The sequence below is a fragment of the Corapipo altera genome, unplaced genomic scaffold (assembly GCF_003945725.1).
Source record: "Corapipo altera isolate COAL_440 unplaced genomic scaffold, ASM394572v1 2, whole genome shotgun sequence".
NCBI classification, from domain to species: domain Eukaryota; kingdom Metazoa; phylum Chordata; class Aves; order Passeriformes; family Pipridae; genus Corapipo; species Corapipo altera.
This window is the reverse complement of record NW_020884890.1, coordinates 9,897,766-9,923,316: the sequence shown is the minus strand read 5'-3', so window position 1 is coordinate 9,923,316 and position 25,551 is coordinate 9,897,766. Positions and strand designations below refer to the sequence as shown.

Below are 25,551 nucleotides of genomic sequence, written 5' to 3'. Positions count from 1 at the left end.
TTCTTTTTTTGGTTTGCTACTAAATGAAAGTTTGCACTGTGCAAACAGTAAAGATACATATTTGCTTTACTTCTTGAAATAGCAGGGGAATTTTTTATTTCTTGAAGACAGTAGCCAAGCTGAGAAATAGCATTTCCTAAGAACTGAGCTGGTGCATGCTGAACACCAGAATTCAGCTCTGTTTCAGTTCAAGGAAGCCTTCAACTGAAATCAGAACAAGTGTGTTGTCAAAAGTTTTTTCAGACTTTCTTAGCGACAACAAGTACCCGGAAAGATTATTGATTTTATTTCAGTTTTTTATTAAAAATATACTGTAATTTTTCATGATTCTGTGGCATTTTCAACTCATCCAGAACAGATGGAATGTTATTGATAAGAGGATGAAGGGAATGTATGGCAAAATACTTCAAAGAAACTGGTCCCCAGTTTTTTTCCCAGTAAAGATGAGTCAGTTACTTTATACTGAAGGCAGAGCAAAATATGCACAGATAGAGAGCAGCTGACATGCACCTAATTCCCATACTGTCATATACGCCAGGGTAATGCACCCATGTTCCCATGGACACATGCTACCTCTTGAGCTGTGTGGATTGATGCAGTTCAGAGAAAGCCCTTGAAAGATCAGTAACTGACCAGAGATGAAGTTATGTCTCTTCCTCTATTTCACTGTTGCAGCATGCAGGAACCTGTTTTTCCCTGCCCCACTCACATAAATTTCTTGAAACCAGCTCCCCTGGATGACAGACCTTAGTCCAAATGGCAATGTAGAAGAATAAGCATTCCTCTCACCAGCTCACAAAAACATTTGCATAGGAAGTTAATAAATAAACCAGAATAATAGAAGTGCACTGCATTAAATATGAATTTTTTATTTCTTGTATTTCCTAAGACTGGCAAACACAGCTGACCACTATTTATTAGCTGATGAGAGATTATTCACTGAAGCTGCAGATTGTTTTCAGAGTGAAATTGGTTGTCGTAATTATTTATTTAGCCAAATAGTAGCTATTAATATTTATCTGTGACAGAAAAGAAGCGCAAACTTACTTTTGAATAAATTAGAGAAGCACTATTCTAGAGTAGTTACATAATGCAAAAATCACCTGCTTAACCTTTAGTTACAGTTCCCAAATCTCCTCCCCAGAGTAAGCAGGCTGTATAGAGAAAGAAACATAGGCAGACCCGTAGAACAGTGTAATTTCCATTATATATAAGCAATAAAATCAAAAATACCAATTTAAATTGAATAAAATAATGCAGCCCATACATGCTCATGGTCATTTTATAAAATAAATTGCCATTTCTTACATCCCCTTTGCACACAGTGCACTTCAGCAGATGTGACACAGCAAAGGGATAGGATCAAACAGCCAAGGGGATTTGCTGCCTTCAGATCCCCAGTCCACAGGCACATTGAGGTTCAATAGGCAAATAACCAAAATGTGTGCCTGAAGTAGAATTCATCTCAATGACTTCTTGAAAACAGAGCAATCTTAAGGTGTGTTCATGCTTCTAGGAATGTTGCTGAAACTGACATTGTTATCAAAAATTTAGTAGAGCAGAATGCTAACTCTTTTATGTTTAAACAAAAATATTTGCTGATTATTTTTTCCACACTTGATAAATTTTTCACCATCTTTTCCAATACTTGAACTGAGGGGCATCAGCTGAGAGGAGAAAGGAGTAGGCTGAAGTTAAATAAATGAAAATGTTTCTTTGCACAAAAGTCCCTTCTACAATATGCTAAAGCACACGTGAGCTTGGTCACACTGGGTCAAACCAAGGGACTTCATGGTGCAGTACCCTATCTCCAGCAGGGTCTCCAGCCTGAAAAAAGAGTCAGACCATAATCTATCTGGTTTTACCTTCTTAGGCAGCCCTTCTCTGCTGACCTGAGTGTCCTTTTTATGTGGATGGACACCTTCATTGAAATAGATCTCCAAATGAGATTTTAGTATAACCTCCTGTATACCCAAGTTATCACAAATCATTCAAATATCTTTATTAAATCTGGAAACTTCAATTAAGTTATTTCCTTCTTCAAGAAATTACAGGTAAAATGCATGCAGAAAGTGGGAAAGAGCTTGGAGCCACTGATAGAAAAGACCTCTACAAAGGGAAAAAAACTGATCACAAAAAAAAGGATCAGTTCACAATAGAAGTTATGTTATACGTTTACCTGCAAAAGAGATGAAAAATCACATCAAGATCCCTGCCAAAGTGCTGGAGAGATGGTCAGAAGGTGAAAGGGACAGGAGATAAGATGACCTGTCAGCCTTGTGTGATGAAAAGACAGAGATGCATCGATCAGGTAGTCAAGCCAACAGGATTTGCTGCACATTCTCAGAGGGTTCATGAATCCTGCCTGGCAGCCAGACTTTGGTACTCTGGAGAAACATAAAATAGAAAAACAACACCAAAAATTCAACAAAGAGGGAACATGTCAACACAACAAAGGCTTCTTGGTGAACAGCCCTTCCTTGACCTGCCCAAGAAGACCTGAAACTGCTACTTTGCTTCTCAGCACTTCTAAAGTTTGCCCTGTGAAACAGTTATTGCTTGACCACCTGCAACAAATGTTTGCAAGCATTATGACCACAGGCACATTAGATTTCAGAAACCAAGGACAAACCCTCTCTCACCCTGGCTTACATACCCAAGGCTTGTTATCATTGTACAGCAACAGCCAACACAACAGATTTTTTAATAATATTTGTCTGAATTAAACTCTGCACAACATATGTTGAATCCTTCAGTCCTGAGAGAGAGTGGGAGAGGAATATTCTCAGTGGTATGGTTTAGCCACTGTTGAACTGACAAAATATCATCTCTTGTTTAGTTTTTGGGACTGGATTGAAACCTTGGTTATGTTAAATCAATGAAAACACTGCTGTTGGCTTGAGAGTGCTTAGCATTTATGAATATGCTATTCAAACCTGGGATAAGGGAAAAAAGCTGTAAAATTCAGACAGCACGGAGTTCTGCAGTATAACTGGACCTGACCCTCCTAGAAAAATACAAGTTTGTGTTCTCCAGCCTCACAGGGTCCACGAGACCAGGGTTTGCCAAGGTGCTTAGGCCTTGACCCATATGGCAGCCCAGAGTTGGAACTCAACCCTCCTCCCAGCCTCTGTCTCTCTCTTGCTCTCCTCTACTCTCTCTCACTCAACCTGTACCACTGCTGCCATCCCAAAGGTATGGCATTCAATCACGGGAAAGGGCATAAGATTTTGCCCCCCCATCCTTCTGGTAAATCAGTATATTTTCCTCTATCATCCCTCCAGAAATGATTGTTCAGGAATCATGTCAAAATGTTGACATTTCCAGTTCTTCCATCAACTTTCTAGAGAAACAGAAAAAAAAAAAAGTTTGAGTCCAATTACCAGCATGTAAAATATCAGACAAAATTGTGGGTTAAAATTTAACAAATTTATTTGTGCCTATGAACAGGACCTTCTAAGAGAGAGTACTAAGGAGGCTCACACAGCACTGAAGTGTGTCCAGGTTTGAGCTGCACTGGAAAGTTATTTTGTGTTGCCAGTACTATGCAGTGGCTTCTAAAGCAAAGAAAGACCATAATTTCTGCACATGAAACTGCTCTATCAGGATAAACTCATTTGGCAGGGCGTAATGTCTGACCTTACCAGAAATTTGGTGACACAACTGGAGCCAGGTTCAAGGACTCTTTCACGATACAAGGGGAAGATCAAATGCATCAGGGACCATGGCTTGGATCGAGCTTTTATTGACCACACATTGAAACCTCCTGCTGAGATTTGCAGATGCTACTGAGTTGATTAATTGTTGGTTGATAAGAGTATGACACCCTTCAGTCCTGCAGCCTCTTTCTGCACTCCTGACTTATGTGCTTGGTGATATTTTGAACTAATTTGGGAGACAACTGAAATCTGACAAAGATCTGAGCAGTTTTCACACCTGCTAAGTGTGGTCATGAAGGCTTTTCTCCATTTCTCTTTTGTTTTCACATACCCAAGCAGAGAAAGAGTACTGTCTTTGCTTCTCTGGTTCACCTGAATGTGTTTTAAATGTATAGAAGACATTCAAATAAAACAAAGTCTACATAAGAGACTGTAGAATACATCTCCTGTGTAATGGATGTATCCAAACTGCTCAAAATATATTCTGCATCAAAACTTTTCATCATTTTTGGAAAGTTTAAAAAGGTATCTGTGCAACAGAAAAATAACGATGACGCTCCATTTTATTACACAGTAGAAAATAACAAACTTCTAGACACATAAGTCAATAGCAAAGAGGATTTTTTTTTAAAGAACCTTTTCACTTTAAAAATTCAGGATACTAATGTTCTGTAGAGCATCAACATAATACCACTTTGTGGTCTCAGATTAAGCAAAACAGTATCTTCTGGTCACAATTATTTATAAATATCTATTTTGGCACCTGCTTCTGCAGCTACCCAGCCTACCTAGGCAGCTTCACCCATTCTGATGGTGGAAAGGGCTTGTTTGCACATGGAAATGTCTCTTACTTCAGACCTGAGTCAGAGGTTGAACTCTGAGCCAGTTGGAACACCCTGATTCCTTGCAGTCCAGAAAGAAGTGAGCATGTAAAGGACTCAGAGACATGCCATGATCCTCTCTTGATCATGACTTGCTCAGATCAGTCAGGTGTGAAACCTATTCAGTGCACAAATGACTCCTCCAATGCAACCAGTCGTGTCCTCTGAGGTCTCAGAAGCCCAGCTTTACCTGCAGCACGTTGCTCTCCCGAGCTGGCCTCCTCCTTTTCCCTGGCTCTAGGATGCCATAACTTACCTTCTCAGAAGAGGGGAGCAAGGATGGAGTGGGAGAGAAATGGTGGGGTGCCATAACAAAGCCTGTGCTAGAAGGACAGCTCTGGCTAGCATCACATCCTAAGGGAAAAGCCTGGGACGCGAGGGGAAGGGAAGCTCTGTCTGCTGCTGCCATCGCCTGCCAGAGCCAGTGCTGTGGTGGGGGAGAGGCAGCAGACATTGCCTGAAAGCATTCTAATTTGCTGTCAGAGAGCAACAGACTGGCTGCTGCTGGGGATAGAACATTATCCACTGCTTGGAAAGAATTAATGTGCAGTGAGATGCGAGCTTTGGATGCAAACCTGCGGTGCCTGACTTTGCGCCAAGGCAGAGCCTGGGCTCCATCGATTATAAGCACGTCTGTGTGGACAGAAGGATGGTAGGTGAGCCACTGGCTGCAGTTGGTTCGGCAGTCCCTATAGCCTTGTGTTTTCCTAGCTAATATTTAGCTGAGAGGCCTCCAAGGAAAACCCATGGGATGCTGGTGCTGGTGATTCAATAAGTGTCATTATTCCCTCTGACTCAGTGCACAACCATTTCCCATAAATGGGGTTAACAAGTACTTGATGACTGGAGAGATCTGTCTTTTGGGCCAGACATAAAAAGCAGAAGTCCTGAACAGTAGTGTGAAAAACATTTGTAACTACAGCAAAGTCAAGGGATTTTCCTAGCTCAGTATAAACAAGTGGGTTCACTTCTGCGCATTTTGTTAAAGCAGTATCAGGCCTATTTTCCATTGAGAGCAAGCCAGCTTCAGAGCAAAACTAGTCCTGGTTTGGGGTGAAAATGACTTTTTTATTATGTATGAACAAGGTGATATTTTTGTCTGGGTTTTGTCCTGCTGCGAGGGATGTGAGGTCAGGCAGTGAAGAGGAGCCATTTCACTGGGCACACAAAAGAAGTAATGGTGAGTGGAAGGACAGCCACAGCGAGGTTCTATCCAGAAGAGTGCCTTAGCCTGGGCTTTACCAGGCAGATAATTGAAATGATGCCACAATAAATGCCACTGTTGCCTCCAGCTGCCACCACACTCAGCAGTGGCCCTGAGCCAGCCTGACAAGGTCCCCAGCAGCCAGGGACATGTGCAGTCACATTCAGCTGCCCTGGGAGAGCTGTGCTTCACTAGCCACAAGCAGAGCTAACGTGCAGCCCCAAAGTTTCACTATTCATAGGGATGAAGATTCTTCCTGATGGAAAAAAAAGTTATAAGACAAGGTTTAGTGAAGAAAAAGTAATTTGGGTTGTATACTTAAGTCAGATAGTTATAGTGAGGATCTGTTATGATCTGCCCCTGAAGGGGAGGGTAGCCCAGGTTCTTGTTAGTGAGTCCCATGGGGTGGATTAGAGTAAAACAATGCTGAATAATTGGTATTTGCAAACATATACAGATAGAGTTTATTTTAGGACATTACTTACCTCACTCTGCACCACAGCATTGGTTATACTTCCAGTAATCTGCCAGCAGGCTATGCAAAAGCATGACTGTTGCCCACTCTCCACCAGAATTCACATGGCATAGAAACAACAGCCCTGGAGAGATGTAAACTCTCCAGTCATGAAGTTTCAGCCAAAATCAGTGCAGGAGCCCCGTGCTTCCAGAAATCCAGTATTTTGTTTTCTCCTTATAGCCTGAAAACCACCATTCTCTTTGTCTAATCTGATATTATACAGCAGCTTAAAAACTTTCATTGTATTTTTTCAAAACTCTTCTCTCTTCTTGTGAAGTGAGCCTTGGACAGCCACACTGGAAAGTTTGAAAGGAACTGCTCTGCTCAGAAAGGCTAAATTATTTGGTTACAGGCAGTCATAAGAAGTCATTGTTTACAACAATTTTTGATTCCTTTTGGGCTTTATTTAATTGTTATTTGATTTCACCCCTGAGTGAGCTCAAAGGCATTTTAAAGAGACTGGGAAGAAAATCTCACTTGCAAGAAGCCAATGTTTCTCCTACAGGGAATATTTAGGCTAGGTTGCAATTCAAGGTCAACACACCTATATTTAAAACATCTTCTTGTGAAGTGACTGAAATCCCGTTAGAGATGAAGCTTGGAGGGTGAATCAGCTTACCGTAAACATCCTACACCTGTGCATCTGAGTCACTCTGTAGCCTACACAGACACTTAGGACAGTGTAGAGCAGAGAGTTTTGGTGCTTTGGGGTTTTTCCCTTTGCCCGTTTACTGCTTTTGCTGTGCCTGAAAATGATAGCTTGCACTGCACACTGAGCATGGCTAGTGGGACTGCACAAAGCCAGGAGGAAGCACCTGCCCCCTGCACCTGCCACAGGCAGGGATGTTGGACAGGGGTATCTGCATCCTTTGGCACTGGGCAAATGCTGTACAAGCCCTTTGTCTCAGCTTGGCTTCAAACTCATTTCTCCCCACCACCTCAAAGTGCAGCCCACGGCAGCTCCAGGGACAGGGATGCAGTCAACGTTTCTTCAGATAAACTGTGTTTATAAATATACTTTTATACATCCAAACACAGTTCATTAGAATTCAGGCTCATCAGACCTAGAATTAAAGCTTAGTTTTATAAGGATGTTTGGTTGTTATACATCTAACTAAGCAGTAATGGTGTCTTTGGGTAGATTTTCAAGCAAACTTATGAAGCGGTCCTATAGTTTAAGACATAATTAAAATTAGAAGTGCTGGCAAGAAGCATAAGCACAATGAAATCATCAGGGGAAAGAAAGAACATTTCTGGAGTATCACACTGACAGCAGTAAAATGCCCATAAATGTCATCAAAGTTTAGAAGCTGCTGTTTCCCAGATTGTACATGCAAATACCACCAAGAAGAACATATTTACGAACAAGAGGAACATACAGAAAGTGCTACAGCAGCTGAGTGTGTGTAGCTAAAAAAGTGACAACCCGGTAAATAGCCATTACCTCTGGCATTTGGCTCCATAAAGACCTTCCTACATAGGCAATAGTTCTGCTTTAACTAAAAACAGCAAACAAGGCCATGTGCTGATGGTATCTGCCTATAAAGGATATTTATCCAGTTCATGACACCAGTCAATCACACAACTTCCCTTATTGTATTCTAGTAAATACACCAGCATGGTTATGACATTTCCATTTTGCAACACTATAGTCATCATTCTTTAGTAGGAATTAATGGCATATTTTACTTTTCAACACAATGTTACCAGTGCTGATTTTATAACACACTTACTTCAGGTATTCTTTTCTTGTTTAGAGAAGGGGAAAAAATGGACTGAATTTGGCTATGACAGACTCAGCAGAGAGTCTGATTCCATTTGTGACACTGTACAAACACATATCTCAATCCTGAACTGACATCCTCACAGTTATCATGAAAACACTGACTGTTTCCCCTGGGGCCAGGCATTCAGCCCAGGGTAACACTGCTTCCACGGTAATCACAGAGACACATACATACATTACTTTGCCATGTCCTCTACCATTTTTTTCATCCTGAAAAATACTTAGACTTGCAGCAGCCCCTCAGAACGCCTGCCCAGACAGATGTTTTAATTTAACTCTCAGTGCTCAAAATAATACCATCTTCACAAAATATCTACTGATGCCTACAAGCTTCTTTCATTTACAAAAAAAGAAATGAAACAAAAGTTAATTGCCCACACAACCCCTTTTCAATATTTAATGCAATAAATAGTCCACCAATTTCATAAATTCCCTGACTCATGAAGACCAGATATGTAAATGTGTGATGAATTTGTCTGGGCTAAACACTTCCCAGAAAGGCAGCTCTGGAGCTGACACTTGCAACATCCCTCCCACTGACAGGCAGGCTCCAAATCCTTGCTCCTCCTTTGGGACCCGGAACAGGAGACAGGGAATGAAGGACAGGGAATGGGGACAGGGGTCAAAACATGCTACATTTCCATCATTCTGGCAACATTTAAACCACAGAAAAATCTCTCACTGCAAAACTGCTTTTTATTAGATATGTACACTAGGGGTTGGATTAGAAAAATCAGTGACCGTTACTAAGATGGTCTATTTCTCTGATGGCAATGAGAGTACTAAGACATCACTGGAGCTGCTCTGTCCAGCACATACTGAAATCACAGCAAACTTCCTTAAACCATCAAGCACCCAGATTCTGCTGCTATTGAGTTTCCTGTTGATGCAGAAGTGATAGATCTCTCTTGCTGCCTACAGTAACTGTAACTTTATCTTTTAACAGGCAGAACAGAGAATATCACAACTCTTTTTGTGAAATCCTCTAAGTTACAATGCCATTACAACCTTTAATATAATTTATATAAAATCATCATGAAGTCTGATGGATAGTGGACAGCTTAGGAAAAGGAAAACAGGATACTGATCATGTTTAAAACACATATCTGATATTTCTTCAACAACTTGAACCTGGAGCTGAAAATCATAACTGTGTCAGTATTATTTTCTGATTATATTTGTAAATGGAAGATAAAGTATCTTTTATTACCATGTGAGTACAATCTTCTAAATTGCCACAAGTCAATAATAAATTGCGGGAACATGTATAAATGTCAGGAAAAATTGCTTTCAGAATAAATAATATTTTGCAACTCTTCATTTAGCTATATGTTTTCCAATTTTTTTTAAATAAGAATAATGTCTAAACTATATTTTTAGACAATACTGGTTACACACCTGTTTCTACGGAATTAATTGTAAATTGTAGATTTTAATTATAAACTGTAGATTTGAATTATTTGTAAAAATACATGCCTTGCTTTTAGATAAACCTGCAAGAAACTAGGCTCCCATCCTACTGGGGAACTTCAACCACTCCAGCATCTACTAGACAAGTATCACAGTGAGCTTTAAGCAATCCAGGAGAGTCCTGGAATGCATGGAGGATAACTTCTTGAGCCAGGTAATAGACAGCCCTACAAGATGGGATGTAATACTGTTTGTCACCAACATGAGTGAACTAGTCAGAGATATTAAGAATGGAGGCAGCCTGGGCTGCAGTGATCATGCATTGGTGGAGTTTGCAGTCATGAGAAATATGAATCAGGCGAAGAGTAAAGTCAGGACTCTGACTTTTAGGAAAGCAAAACTCCAGCTCTGCAAGGCATTAGTCAACAGGATCCCCCAGGAAACTCCCCATGCCAATAAGGGACCAGAACAGAGCTGGCAGATCTTCAAGAATGCTTTTCACAGAGCAGAAGAGTTCTCGATCCCCAGTTGTAAGAAATTGGGCAAGGAAGGCAAGAGATTGTCATGGCTCAGTTGAGAAGGAAATGCACAAGCAGTGGAAGCAGGGACAGGTATCCTGGGAAGAGTATAAGGAAGTTTCATGGTTGTATAGTGATGTGGTGAGAAAGGTCAAGGGGCTGAACCTGGCAAGGGACACAAAGAACAGCAAGAATGGCTTGTACAGTTAAGTAGTTCTATGTGTTAACCAGAAAAGGAAGGTCAGAGAAACATACTGCCCCTGATAAACAAGGCTGCCAAACCAGCAGCTGTGGATGAGGAGAAGGCTGATATAGTCAACAACTATATGTTTTGTCTCAGTGTTCACTGGCAATATCTTTTCCCACTCCAGATGGACATCAGTGACAAGTGATATCCCTTAGGGGTCCATACTGGGACCAGTGTTATTTAATATCTTCATTAATGACATAGACGAAGGGACACCAAGCTGAGTGGTGCGATTGACACACCAGAAGGATGGGATGCCATCCAGTGAGACCTGGACAAGCTCGAAAAGTGGGCCCATGTGAATCTCATGAGGTTCAACAAGGCCAAGTGCAAGGTGCTCCACCTCGGTTATGGCAACCTCCTGTATCAATACAGGCTGAGGGATGAAGGAATTGAGAGCAGTGCTGCTGAGAAGGACTTTGGGTACTGGTGGATTAAAGCTGGACATGACCCAGCAATGTACACTTGTGACTCCAGTTCTTCAGAGAATAGGAGTGGATCACAAACTCCTTCCATCTACAAAAGAATTTAGTAATGTGTAATACCCCTTAAATCATAAGGGTCATATGTATAAGGGTCATATGAAACATACTGAGGTCATGGTTATGACCTCAACACACCTCACAGAATAGGACTTTTCAGTAGCTCCACTTCTCTGAGGGGTTGGTAGGCACTGGTGGTGCACAAGAAGTGTGGGTGGATATAGAGAAGTTAAGGTCTGGGAACTACTCCTGTTTTGTCAGCAGAGCTATTTGGGTCTCATGACTCACTTAAGGACTATTTTACAGCTTGGTACTCTTCCACATTTCTTAAGTATATTCTATATTAAACATGAACTAAAATAGATAGACAAGCAATTTACCATAGAAATGGTGAGGGCTGAAAGTAGAAGAAAAGTATTATGTTCAACCATGCCAAATCCTGCCTACAGATCTGGAGTTTACCTGAGGTCAAGTTAAAATGAGGCTAGCAAATCCTCTCAGAGGAATAAAAAACCCTACAAAAAAAAAGCCTTCTACATGGGATTTTTAACATGTCCACACAGACTATCTTCTCAGGTGTTATTTCAGGGCCAGAGAAGGGGCCAGAGCAGTAGACCCTTACAAATGTGACTGTGGGAAGAGTTTAGCTAAGCACCAGAAGTTCTGGGGAGAGAGATGAGAAGGCACAGGTAGGAACCTTGGGTAATAAGGAGATGTCAATGAAGACAGGAATGTGTTGGGCAACCAAGAGCTAGGGAGGGTGGAAGTGCACTCACAACTCTTCAGCTGGGCTGGTTTCATGATAAGGGCCCTCTGGATTGTCATGTCAGACTGAGGTTAAATGAGACTTAATTAACAGTTGCTTTCTGTTGAACACAACACAGCTGCCCTACAAAGCTGTAGTTTCATTCAACTGTACATCCAAAATTGATATTAATGCTTCTTATAGCTAAAATCAGTGCTCTTGTTAGCCTTGTTTGTTTTCATACAGCTTATGAAAAGCAAGATGGCATCCAGAAATGCAATTAAGGATAGTCATTGAAGAACTAGCTCTTTAAACTTGTTTTTTTTATATCTTCTGTCATTTTTACAAATTCTTTAAGCATTTCTTCACCATATTAGTGCTGTGTGTACAATAATGTCCTTATTGGTTATAAAAATCATTCCCACCAATGACACAATAACCAAGACAATGAGATACGTAATACCATTAGTCTTGGGTCTCACAACTGACTAAAAATAGTTAATGGGGCACTATTGACATTTGGACTTAAAAAACAAAAATCTTTGTTATTCTTGCAACCCAGGTCAGAGTGTCCCAGAAGCTGATGAAGGGAATCAAGTACAACCTATTAGCTCTCTCCTCCAAACATTAAAGTGTCCTCAAAATGAAGCAAGAAGGTTGTCTGCTGTCAAATGCACTGGGAGGAAAAGAAGCTCGAGATGCCTGAGAGCAGCTTGCATCTTCTGCAGCCTATTTGTTGCATGAATATGTAACTTGTTTTCTGGATATTCATAAACTACTAATTTTATGGAGTTTTATTGAAATATGAGCCTGCAGCTCCTTCAGGGAGCTGGCTTGCTCTGTCAAGAATAAAATCTGTCCACTGGTCTCTGTCAGTCCAGACTGTGTCTGTGTTATATCTGACACAACTGCAACAAAATAGCAAAGCAGACTTGTGAGGTCCAAGTTGAGGCTTTGGGAGAGGTGTCTGTCATTGCAGAGGGAGTGAGAAGGGCTCTTGTATTTCCCAGCAGACAGCTGGTGTCCATGGGGCAAGAGGGCAACTTGTTCTTGCATTTGAAAGTCGTCAACAGGGAGTAATGACATTTAGTTGATGTCTGTGCAAATAAATACACACTTCATGTTGCTGCTGCAATTCCAGGAAATGAGGGAAAGATAAGTTTTTTGCTCATGTCCAATACAAATTAAATGGAAATTCAATCTATAGATACTTCTCTCAGAAGTGATCAAATAAGTAATTGAATTAAGCAGACAAACTACAGCAGCAAACCCCAAGCTCAAATGTGTCTTGATCAAAGAGCAAGTGCTGATAATGCATGAGCTGTGATAAAACTGATTAGGCTGCTGAGCAGGAGGAAATTGGTCTTTTTGTTGTTGTTGTTATATTGACCAGATCCTCCAAGCCTATTAATTCCTCAGAGCTGTGCCAGGTAACATTTAGAGCACTGCAGAAACCTATTCTTTGAGAAATAACCTCAGTAAAGCCATAGATGCAACACATGCAGAGATAAATGAGACAGGAATCGAAGCCACACGAGTTGGCTATCTTTCTTCTATCAGAAGAGACGTGAAAATCATTAACTAGCTCTCAGAGGAAAACTTAAGCAGAAAACCCAAGAGGGTGGGTGTTCTTCCAAGTGGAAGAGGTATTCTTTCTAGGCTTGTTCATCTCACACCCCAGAGACAGGAGAGCTGCAGCACAGTGCTGCCTATTTCAGCTGACTGAAAACCCATCTCAGGTAGTTTGCTCTGTTTTTCATTCAGGAATGATTCAACTTTGATCCTTTCCTTTCCTGTTATATCCTAACCACCACTGAATACAAGTTGTGATCAGTACAATCCCTGCATAGGTGTTTGACAGAACATGTGACATCCTGAAGACCATCAGCAGGTTGAAATTGTCATCCCACTCCTGCCTGTCCATGATTTGTTAGTAGTCCTCAAAAGTCCTGCAGACGATATCCAAACTACACAAACATCATGTCACTTTTCCTTCCTGTTTACAGGAAAGTATACATTTGTACAGATAAACTTAGACCAGATGATTGCTGTGGAACTGACCACTAGCCAGAGGGAGGAAACATCTGGAGGATAATAATTTTAGCTTCAGCTGCTTCCATTGACAATGGCAAGAGGCTTTAAAACACTCTCATAAGAGTCAGAGGACAGAAACTAGTGCTTTTTTAACAGGCACCAGCTTTCTAAGTAGCATGTGCTGCAAGTAGTTCTGTAAGAACATGAATGAATGAAAATCTGAGCAGCAGTGGTTGGATGATGAAGGACAAAGTGAGGGTCTGGAGTATACAGCAGGGGATTATAGAAACGTAGAACTGCTCATGCCAATCACAGGCCACATGGTCTCTTCCTCCCACTGAAATTTCAGAGGAGCAGTTGCAAACAAATGCATTTTCTTTGCCATCAGAGCAAATGGTTTTCAGAAGTTCCACATGGAAACAGGAATAAAGGTATTATTGGCTTTCAGCAGTTTCTTCCATGTTTCTGAAATCCCAGCTTGCTTGCCTTATGTACTCACATGACCTTCATGACTACAGCATCCGAGCACCTTACCATCTTTCATACATTAATCTTCCCAGCATCTCTGCTAAGCAGGCTGGCTGTAACAGCTCTGCTTTACAGCAAACTGGGAATGGCACTACAGAGACCAGAGGATAGAGACACGAAAGGACTCGGGCATTGTGCTGCCCAGCATAGTGAAATGATGTGCCAGGGGAGGTTTAGGTCGGACATTAGGAAGAATTTCTTCACAGAAAGGGTGATTAGACATTGGAACAGACTTCACAGGGTGGTAGTGGAGTCATTATCCCTGAAAGTATTTGAGGAAAGACTGGAGGTGTCACTTAGTGGTCTAGTTGACATGGTGGTGTTAGGTCATAGGTTGAACTTGATGACCTCAGAGGTCTTTTCCAACCTAATTGATTCTGTGATTCTATGACATGTAACATGAATCCAGCAGCATGCACAGCCTGAGGCCAGATGTTTTTACAATACCTGAGGAGGCTCAGGATGTACAGGAAGAAGCAACTGACCTAATTTTCATCATCTCCAGTTTTTTACCTACTATTAACATTGCCATTTAACCTAAACAGTTACTTTCTTTCCCTGTGATTTTCACATGTGATATCACACATGCTTCCCTTCTCTAATGGGAAGATGTCTGTCTCATTCGAAAATTTGACTAGATCTTTTTACCTCACATTTTGTCTGCAGCTGCAGCTTCCCTGCAGCTGAGCTCAGTTACTGTGACTGCTCGAGAAGCACAAGAGTCAGACCTGCCTCATGCCTCTCTACTTGATGTATGTTTAGCAGTCCAGTGATCAATATACTCAACTTCATCCCTACTTAATCTTTTGGGCTTAACCCACAGGGGTCTTTTGTGAAAAGTGGCTATAGAGAGGCATGAGAAGGAAAAAAAAAGACACCTCTGCTCTTTTGGCTGTCTTGTCTATCAATAAAAAATAGCCCAAAACAGTGAAAAGGCTCAAACCCAACTCCTCCAGGTCTGAGGTTTTAGCTTGCATGTGCCAGTGTCTCTTTATACTTTGGGCAGATTTACTGAAGGAGATAAGACAGCCAAGACAGTCAGCCCCACTTGCTTTTGTTTTTTTTTCTTAATCATTGTTATCAGAGCTTTCTGACTAACTAGTAAATAGCAAAGGATAGTCTTATGCTTCTGAAATGCATGTGGTCTGACAGGGCACAGAAGCAACTACTCCAAGGAATACACCCGAGTGCAATAAGAAACAGTTCCATGGAGCTCCCCATTTCTGCTGCATCCACCTGGCTGGGCAATTAGTCTTTTTTTTTTTATCACTAATATAATTCAGCTCGTAGCCCAGTTTTAAATACCTGTCATATCCTTCTGGAATATGTACACAAGCACTTTATGAAGCTTAAAAAAAAAAAATTAAGAAAAAAGCTGTATAACAAGAGGAGCACGAAAGCTACTGCAGTGTCTGGTACCAGCTTTACTGTCCTTCCGGGGTTAAAAGAAAATGAACATAAATACAGAGGAGTACAAAGTAAAAAGTAATGTATGTACTGAGGTATGGTTTGATAGAGGTATCAAGCAAGTGCACTGTAAATATTTGGCTTAGTTCGTCCTGTAAGAAACTTCTAACACTGAGAAGTGTCTTTGATCTGAACAAGGAAACAAGTGTCTTTGATATGGAGAAAAATAAGTGTGTTTGGAGAGAGACATATCCTGTGCCTCTTGCGTAATTATGGAAATGTAACCAAAATGGAGTTCTTTGGTGAGCTACAGGCATCTTTCGTGGGATTTGCACAAGGAAGTGACAGGACAAACTCTGGAAAGGTGTGGGCCGTAAGCTCACTGCACTTATGAAGAGACGTATTGTGGTCTCCAAACTGCCATCAGCATTCTAGAAAAAAGAGGTCTAGGTTTAAGCAGAGATGATTATGTAGAAAACAAATTTAGAACTTATCTTTAAGTCAGTCCAAGTTTTATGTCATAGCATTTCTTGACCACATTCCTAGCACTGCTTTGGAATGACAATTGAAAAGGAAACTACCTCCTCTAGTGAACAGCCAAACATCTGTTCAGCTGAACTGCTTGAAATGATCTGTGAAGGAACCACACGCCTTATATTTCTGTGACTGCAGCAAACAAGAACATCCTGTGACTGACTTCATCAAAGTTTCATTCAGAAAAAAAAAAAAGAGACCTGGCCTCTTTCTGCAGGTAAAAGAAATTTTGGCAAGAGTTTCTGTTCTGACTGCTGGGGGGAAATCCTGAATTTGTCAACTAAAGCTGTAGAAACTGAACTCAGGTAGTTCACCATCACTGTATCTTCTTCCACTGGTTTTCCCAAGTGTACCACAGGCTTACCATGGTTGTTGCTGTTACTAAACATTTCAATCACAACATGAGATATACCACTACCTACACAAACAGGAGGAAAAAACTAGCACATCAGAAACCTTCCCCTCGAGTCAATGAGCATCAGAAGCAATGGAAAACCCCAGATCCAACAGTCATGCTGGCATCCCATTCCAGCAGGAACTATGAAGCTGTTACTGACTGAGAAACAGTCAGTGTCACATACTTAAATTACTGTGTCATGGTGGCCTTCAGTAACACACTGTAAAAGGCCCTCAGAAACTTTTCCCCAAACTCTCAGGAATGTGACAGAAAAAGCTTATCCTCAGCCACGCTCCAAGCAAACCCAGCACATAGTAAAAAACACAATCCATAATTTGCTGCATCCCATTCTGTTACAGATACAGATGTAGCCACGGGCACACATCTGGCCTATGAGTGCATGACAGCTGTCACCTCTCCAGCTATTACCCTGGGACATTATGTTCTGCATGAAAGCATGTAGTAGTCAGTGGCTTCATGGGAAAGGAAAGTAGCTGGAGCTGAAAGCAGCAGCATCTAGCAAAAGCGATCTGGTTTTGTAATGCTCATCACCACTTCCAGTCTTACTATAAGTATAGTAAATACATGAAATGAAAGCAAGGGAACAGCTTGAGGTTCCCACATACACTTAAAATTGCTGGCCACCAGATTCACAGAAGCAGTGATTCGAGTGGTATGAATTAAACTCAGAAACATTACTCATTTTTCTGGGTGTAAAATGCCCTATTTTTAAATTCAAATATGGAGGGAATCAGCAATACAGTACATGCAAAATAAATTAGTAGTTCACCCCCAGACACAGCAGGCCTAACTGTGTCTGCCCAGTTCTTGTTTCTATCTGGTTTTGGTCTCCATGACTCATAAACCCAGCAGATGACTTCTCCAAAACCACAGACATTGGTCCTTTCATCTACTTCTTTCCAGATGGTCTTCAGCTCATTTAGGTCTTTACTAATATTTTGTTGACACAGTGCTCTTGGTTATCCTTGACCCATCTTTCCAAACATTTTCTTGATTCCTGCTGGCCACAGGACCTTGCCAGCTTTCCACTTCACTATCTTCCTGATCTAACCAGTTTTCCTACCACAGCTTACTGGCTGTGATCCAGTTCTCTCAGACATTTCTAGACCCCTAACCCTATTTGTCCTCTCTTATCCCCTGTCAACATTATGAGAGTAAGTGAATGACTTTAACTCTTGTCACCCATATTTATTTCCACCAGAAAGCACAGTATGTCACTGATTCAATGTTTTACATTTTGAAGGGTTTTTACCAACTTCTCTCCTTGATCTTTCCTCTGGCATTTCCATTGTTGCCATTCCAGTAGGGGCTCACCAAGGAAACGAAATTCCTCAGCACTACTGACCTTTACTGCCTCTTGTTGAGCTGCACTTGCTTTTCTCCTCCATTGAAAAACATACAAGACTTATCCAGATCTTCCTCCCATGTCGGATGCTGCTTGGCACTTTTCGCCTGCATGCCACAAGTAGGTGCTGCAAGGTATTTGCTCACCTGCACATCCATGGCTCCTGCCAAAAGCTGACATCATCACAGTGCTGCTGTCTGAGGTTTCCCTCAGCGCACACAAAAAAAGAGGTGATTGTCATCACTTTTGTCTAATTTCTACTGTTGCCTTAAAGCAGCCTGGCTGGTTTGGGGATGGTGTTTTACACCACATTCTCTGTTGACATAGAGTTGCAGTTCTGTTTTTCCTGTTTCTTCTGACATCTTCAGGTGATATAATCTTCCCTGGGCTCTCTGAAAACACTGCTATTGGGAGGAGACCACTGCCAAGGCATTATGGCTCATGGTTGGCCCAGGCTCTCCAGTCCAGTTTCTTGAGTCTCTGTCAGCATCCACATTTGGTTCATACACAACCTCCCATCTCTGAAGCCTTCTCATCTACCCCCATCAGCAGCCACCATCCCTTTATATAGAGCCAAGTTTTTCTTGCTGGTTGAAGATCAAGCTGGAATTAAATATTGAATCATAGAATGGCTTAGTTTGGAAGAGACCTTGAAGATCATCTAGTTCTACCTCCCTTGCCATGGACAAGGACACCTTCCACTAGACCAGACTGCTCAGGGCACCAATCAGCCTGGCCTTGAAGAATTCCAGGGATGGGGTATCCACCACCTCTCTGGGGCAACCTGTTCCAGTGCCTCACCACCTTCACAGTAAAGAATTTCTTCATGATATCTAATCTAAACCTACTGTCTTTCAGTTTGAAGCTATTCCCAGTGTGTCCTGTAAAAAGTCCCTCTCCATCTTTCTTGTAGTCTTCCTTTAGGTACTGGAAGGCTGTAATCCACAGAGCCTCCAGGCTGAACAATCCTCTCTCTCTCAGACTGTTTCCACAGGACAGGTGCTCAAGTCCTATGAGTATCTTCATGGTCCTCCTTGGACTCGATCCAGCAGGTCCGTGTGCTTCTCATGTTGGAGTTCCCAGAGTTGGATGCAGTACTCCAGGTGAGGTCTCACCAGAACAGAGTAGAGAGGCAGAATCACCTTCCTTGACCTGCTGGCCACACTTCTTTTAATGCACCCCAGAATACAGTTGGCTTTCTGGGCTACAAGTGCACATTGCTGTCTCATGATGATCTTCAGTGTTCCAGGTGGCCAAGAAGGCCAATGGCATCCTGGTTGTTGTCAGCAAGATTGGCCAGCAGGACCAGATCATTCCCCTGTATTCAGCATTGGTGAGGCTGCACCTCAAATCCAGTGCTTAGTTTTGGGTCCCTGGCTACAAGAAGGACATTGAGATGCTGAAGTGTGTCCAGAGAAGGGCAACAAAGCTGGTGAAGGGTCTGGTACACAAGTGTTACAAGGAGCGGTTGAGGGAGTTGAGGGTGCTTAGTCTGGAGAAAAAGAGGCTTAGGGGAGACATTACCATTCTCTACAACTACCTGAAAGGAGGCAGTAGCCAGTTGAGAGCTGGTCTCCACTCCCAAGTAACAAGCAATAGGACAAAAAGAAATGGCCTCAAGTTGTCCCAGGGGAGATCTAGGTTGGATATTAGGAGAAATTTCTTCCCCAAAAGGGCCCAGGGAAGCAGTGAAACCACCATCCCTGAAAGTGTTCAAAAAATATGCCTGTGGCACTTGGGGATATGTTTTAGTGCTAACATGTTGGTATTGGGTTAATGGTCAAACTTGATTATCTTAGAGGTCTTTTCCAACAGGAACAATTTTATGATTCTTGTCAATCAACACCCAAAAGTCCTTTTCCTCAGAGCTGCTCTCAGTACATTCTCTGCCCAGCCTGTATTTATGTCCTTACACAAGTGTGAGACCTTGCACTTGGCCTTGTTGAAGTTCATGAGGTTCACAGGTCCCTCTAGATGGCATCCCTTCCCGCTAGCATGTCAACTGCACCACACAGCTTGGTGTTGCCAGTAAACTTGCTGAGAGTGCACTCAATCCCACTGTCCATGTCCCCGACAAAGATTTAAACAGCGCTGGTCCCAGTACTGATCCCTGAGGAATGTCACTTATCACTGGCCTCCACAAATTAGGCATGTAACCAAGACATTCCCAGTTATTATTACTGCAGTTAGCATATGTGCCTCTGACCTGGCCATAGTGATCTCCACTGCAGAAGATGTCTCTCTGGGACTGACTGTTGTTTTCTTGTTAATTTGCACCACACTTCCACACAAACAATTTTGCCCAAAAGAGGTCTCAAGAGCTCAACCCGGTACGTTTTGTACAGGACAGCTCACCTAGTAAACCTTTGCAGTAAGGATCATGTCTGTAACACCAGTTTTACCTTTCATTTATTGATTTCTCAGTTTGTATCAAAATGAAAAGTGGGATTGTGGGAGAACACATTGAAAAAAGTACTTGAAAAAATGTCAACATTAAAAGGTTGATACATGTTTCTGGCACAGGGGTCTGAATTAGAAAACTTCAAATATATAAACACCCCCAAAATGCCTCAATAGCTCAGGCCAATCATATCTGCCACATGACTGACTTTATTACAACTGGAAGCCATACAGGTACTGAACACAGATTTTTTTAATACTTTCAGATATTTTGTAAGCTTTAGAAGGGAACGCTTGATATAAATACTGCTTGCAAAAGGGCTTTTCAGCAAATGTATTAATCTTACGAGATCTGTCAAAAAAAAAAATCCATCTATCCATGCATTTCCTGTATCCTTTGACATATTCATGCAAAAGGAAGACTTGGGTTTTTTAATTATAATTATTATTTTGGAAGCTCAGTAGTGCTCTTGTGACCTTAATCCTGGTAGCTGAAGTGTGCAGTCAAACCACTGACCTATGTCTACTTGAAAAACAGAGAACTTACAAAGGGCTCAATAAAAGTATTTCTGTTCATAAATCCCTGAAGGTGCCAGTAGGTTTGGGTCCGGGTGCCAGCATATGGTTTGCCCTTGAGGACACAGGAAAAAGGAACCAGCTCTGATTTCCACACTGGAACCCTTCCTGCCCCAAGAGCAGCAGCGGGGGCAGAGGGAGGCTGAAGATCCCTTGGGGACAAGCTCCCCTGGGCTGAGCATCCTCATCAGATTCTATACCATCCCCACCACTGCTTCCAGAGCCAACACGCTGCAAACCCTCTTGGCTGGGTTGGTGGCACTGGTTTCCTCGGGTGTGTGAGAGGCAATACCTGAAGTTTCACTTCTCAGTAGGCTGCTCAGTTCAGTGGTAATAACACGTTTGATGCAGAATGTAAAAATAGAAATGTATGGATGTGGTTATCCCTCCCTGAAAGCCCAGCCAGTGTTGGTTAGGGAACAGCTAAACACACAAGCTTACTCCCATCATACTTTCTAGAATGTTTTTCATCGTCTTTAGCTGTACCTGTGTTGAAGGCTGAGGGCAGCCAAGTCTGAGACACAGAGATGAGAAAAAAATACATCAAGAACTTTGTTTAAACAGGTTTTTCTGTTAAAGAAATCTTGTCAGATTGGAAATCTTACATCTGCATGGAAGTATTTTTAGCTACCATTGCTACAAGCGCTGCCTTAAGTCTCTGGAGCGAAAACCAAATCCCAGCAAACAAAGTAAAGCATAATCCCTCTTTTCCAACACGTTTACCTGGGTCAATCTCTCGTGTATAGCACATTGGCAGCACTTTTCTCTCAGGTGTATTTTCTTACACAAGTAAAAGAAAGAGAACAAAAAGCAAAAAAAACCCACGATAGTGAAAAAATGATTGGGGGGTTGATATAGCAGAAATTAAACAATTTTCCTTCTTTTAAACAAAGATTTGTGAGTCAAGTCAACATCAAAGAACTAATTTAGTACATTGTTGGCCAGAGTTTTAGATCTTCTTCACAAGAATCACTTGAGATGCCTCTTGGTCTTTTTTCCCATTCCAACAATGAGATAATAAGCAAGGAAAGGGGAAGCAAAGGAATTAAGCTGAACCTTGGTAATATGTTCAGATTCTATCCCAGCAAAAAATATAGTCAGTCTAATAGTATATACCAGGATGAGTATATATGATACAGACCTCTATTGACATACAATGTTTACTGACAGTACCACAGTAAGTTTCAGCTAGAAATGCAAGTGATGAGGTAGTTTTTAAGGTGATGATGCTGACAGTGATGAGGCAGAAGCTCCTCAGCTGTTCCCTGGTGTACCTGTGCTTCCCCCTGAAAGAACCACTGAGAGCTGAGGATTGCATCCTGCTCATTGCATCTATTCCAGTGGAATTGCACCCAAAACAGCACATAACACAGGGACTGCAGTTTGAACTGGATAATGGCCTTCTTTTTCCAGCTCTGTGGCAAAGCAGGGCTGCTCCTGCTCCTGGCACTATGGCATGGCATCACCTGCTTGCTCAGCACCAGACCCTGCCCATTAGCCACATAAACAAGATGCTGCAGGCACTGACACACTCGTGTCACCACTGACGAAAGGTGTTCCCCATGTGCCAGCAGCTCTTAGGGCAAGCCAATAGCACCCCTGTCATGGTTTTACCCCAGCCAGCAAACAAGTACCATGTAACTACACTCCCCCACCAATGGGATCAGGGAAAGAATGAGAAGGGTAAAAGCCAGAAAACTTATGGGTTGAGATAAAGAGTTTAATAGGAACGGCAAAAGCTGTGCCTGCAAACAAAGCAAAACAAGGAACTAATTCACTGCTTCCCATGGGCAGGCAGGTGTTCAGCCATTTCCAGGAGAGCAGGGAGATGTAACATGTAATGGTGACTTGGGAAGACAAACAGCTCACTCCAAATGTTCCCACCCCCCCTCATCTTCTTCACCCCACTTTATATACTGAACACAATGCCATATGGTCTGGAATATCCTTTTGGTCAGTTTGGGTCACCTGTTGTGGCTATGTTTCCTCCCAACCTCCCATGCACCTCCAACTTAGCATGGCAGTACAAAAAGCAGAGGCCTTGGCTCTGTGTAAGCCCTGCTCAGCAATAATAAAAACATCTCAATATTATCATCACTGTGTGATCATGCATCACACATCATTGTGTATTCATCACAAACCCAAAACAGCCCTATACTAGCTACTATGAAGAAAATTAATTCTACCTGAGCCCAAATAGGCACAACCTTGGTCACGGCCCTTCAAGCCCCTGAGCACACCACCACCTCTTTCCTGGAGGTTTGCACTCTTTCATGGGCTGGAAGTTCTTCTCCCATGTGTGACAGAGCTTGGGCCCCTGTGCTCCTGTGGTATGCCATTGGTCATTTTATTTCCATGTGTGCTTGCAATCCAGAAAGACAGCAGTAACCTGAGTTGCATCAAAAGCAACAGTGACCAGCAGGTTGAGGGAGGTTATTCTCTCCCTGTCCCCCTACTTCACTCGTGTGAGACCTCACCTGGAGTACTGCATCCAGCTCTGGGGTTCTCACCACAGGAAAGACATGGACCAGTTGGAACGAGTCCAGAGGAGGGCCACAAATATAATCACAGGACAAGAGTACCCGTGCTATGAAGACAGTCTGAAAGAGATGGGGTTGTTAAGCCTGGAGAAGAGAAGGCTCTGGGGATACCTTATTGCAGCATTCCAGTACCTAAAGGGAGACTACAAGATGGAGAGGGACTTTTTATAAGGGCATGTAGTGATAGGACAAAGTGGGAATGGCTCCAAACTGAAAGACAGTAGGATTAGATTAGATACTGTGAAGAAATTCTTTACTGTGAGGGTGATGTGGCACTGGAACAAGTTGCCCCAGAGAGGTGGTGGATGCCCCATCCCTGGAAGTGTTCTAGGCAAGGTTGGATAGAGGCCTGAGCAACCTGATCTAGCTGAATATGACAGGGGGGTTGGGCTAGATGGTTTGTAAAGTTCCCTTCCAAATCAAACTATTTTCTGATTCTGTGATTCATGCTAAACATCCCAGCCTGCACCAAACCCCAGTAGTTTGCAGGTCTAGGAGAAGTCAGACACACAGTCTAATGGTCCATGTGTTCATCTCACAGCTACCATCACTGGGATCTCAGTGGTTTGAAGATAACAGACAGGACAAAAAAACAAAGTTTGCAGAACTTTCTCCTCCCATTTATACTGCCTGAAACAATGTTCTTCTCACGGAAATGTGACATCCCCAGACTTCAACAGTCAAAAGACTGACTTTATGCTGGGGACAAGAGGAGCAAAATAAGGAGGAAATCAAAGCAGTCTTCAAAACAAGAGTCCAGAAGGAAGACAAGGGGACAGAGTGGGCAGCAGCTTGCTCAGGGATCTGCAGTCACTGTGAACGCCTCTCTGCCTGGTGCTGGCTCTGACAGCACTCTGATGGGCAACAGAGGAACCATGACTGGCACTTTGGAGTAGGATAATTATAATATGGGCTCTGCAAGTGTGGGTTAGCTCTCACTGAAATAAACTGCTCGAATCTACAATGAATATCAACATTGTAGGCACAAGGGGCAAGGCAGCAAATTGTAGTAGAATGAAATACCTACATTTAATTATGTCAAATTATATACAATTTGAGAGTTTTTCTGATGCATACTATTTAAAGTTATGCCTAAGCTCACTTCCTTGTCTGAATAAAGCAGCTTTTGTTGCAAGATGTGGGCTTGCTTTGTAGTTTACAATTTATAGTGTTCACCACATTTTGTCACTTTCTTGTTTCTTGACTGAGATGTTTCTGAACATTTCAAATAGTGGGACACAGTTCAAGTGCCTCACTATATATAGCCTCTTAAAAACACATGAGCAGTGTTCTGCTGATTTTTTTCCTCCAAGATACTCAAGCGTCTTTAGTATGTTCTTCACCAAAGTGTACATATAACACACTCATGCACGAACAGTAGTCATTGCTCCACCAGCCTAGAATCCATGCACTTCTACAACAGGTGGATGGGACCAACCCCCCAGATTTTCCTTGCAAATAATTTCTGATCAAACAAATCAGGGGTATATAAATAGCCCCAGATCGGCCCAACTGAGCTCCCTCTTGGGTTCCACAGTTGAGCCCTGCTCTGGGACACTGCCTCAGGAGCTGTGTGCTGCACTCTCATCATGGTGGGGCTCGCAAATTACAAAGTAAGAAGCCTTCATCTTGAGGCAGAGGGACACCTAATCATTTCCAGTGTGGGCAGAGGAAACAACCGACCGGTGAAGCTGAAAGGGTTGCCACCCACACAGTTCAATGGCCCTGGAAATAAAAGAAGGTTTATGTGCAAATAAGAGCCTGAAATATTCTTGTCTGATGGGCTCAGCCTGCAGGATTGTGCAGAGAGTGAGCTTACAGCCACAGGCAAGTAAGGATGCACAGCATGTCGACAGAGAGACTATAATTTTGTTCAGCCTCAGTAAGCAAAACATTTAGGTGGTGGTGGTGACCCAGACCTGAACAACTTGTTCACATGCAAAGGCACATGGGAACATTTCTGATCTGTTGTTCCTGCCAGTGTGCAGCCTCAGCACCCTGCCTGAGCTGGAGGGTTGTCCTGAGAGGCGGTCGGTCCTGCACAAGCCCTGTAGTCACATCAACCAACTGGTATGGCCGGGGCCTGGTGATGAGGCAGCAAGCACTGATGTTCTCCAGGTGTACAGGATACAGGACAATATAGCCATGGCTTTATTTCTCAGTGTTGTGGTTTAACCCCAGCTGGCAACTAAGTGCCATGCAGCCATTCACTCACTCTTCTTCTCCACCTCCCCAGTGGGGAGGAGAATAGGGGCAAAAAATGTAAAGCTTGTAGGTTGAGCTAAGAACAGTTTAATAATTTAAGCAAAATAAAATTACA

At 42.4% G+C, this 25,551-nt stretch overlaps 1 protein-coding gene across 1 annotated transcript in view; it reads right to left on the bottom strand.

Annotated features, from left to right (window-relative positions):
* Positions 1–828: 828 nt before the first annotated feature.
* Positions 829–25,551, bottom strand: part of BCKDHB (branched chain keto acid dehydrogenase E1 subunit beta) — a 147,235-nt gene continuing 122,512 nt past the window's right edge. The window contains exon 11 of the mRNA XM_027644785.1: positions 829–2,387. The gene's annotated coding sequence lies outside the window, so the exon portion shown is untranslated. The remainder of the gene's footprint in view (positions 2,388–25,551) is intronic.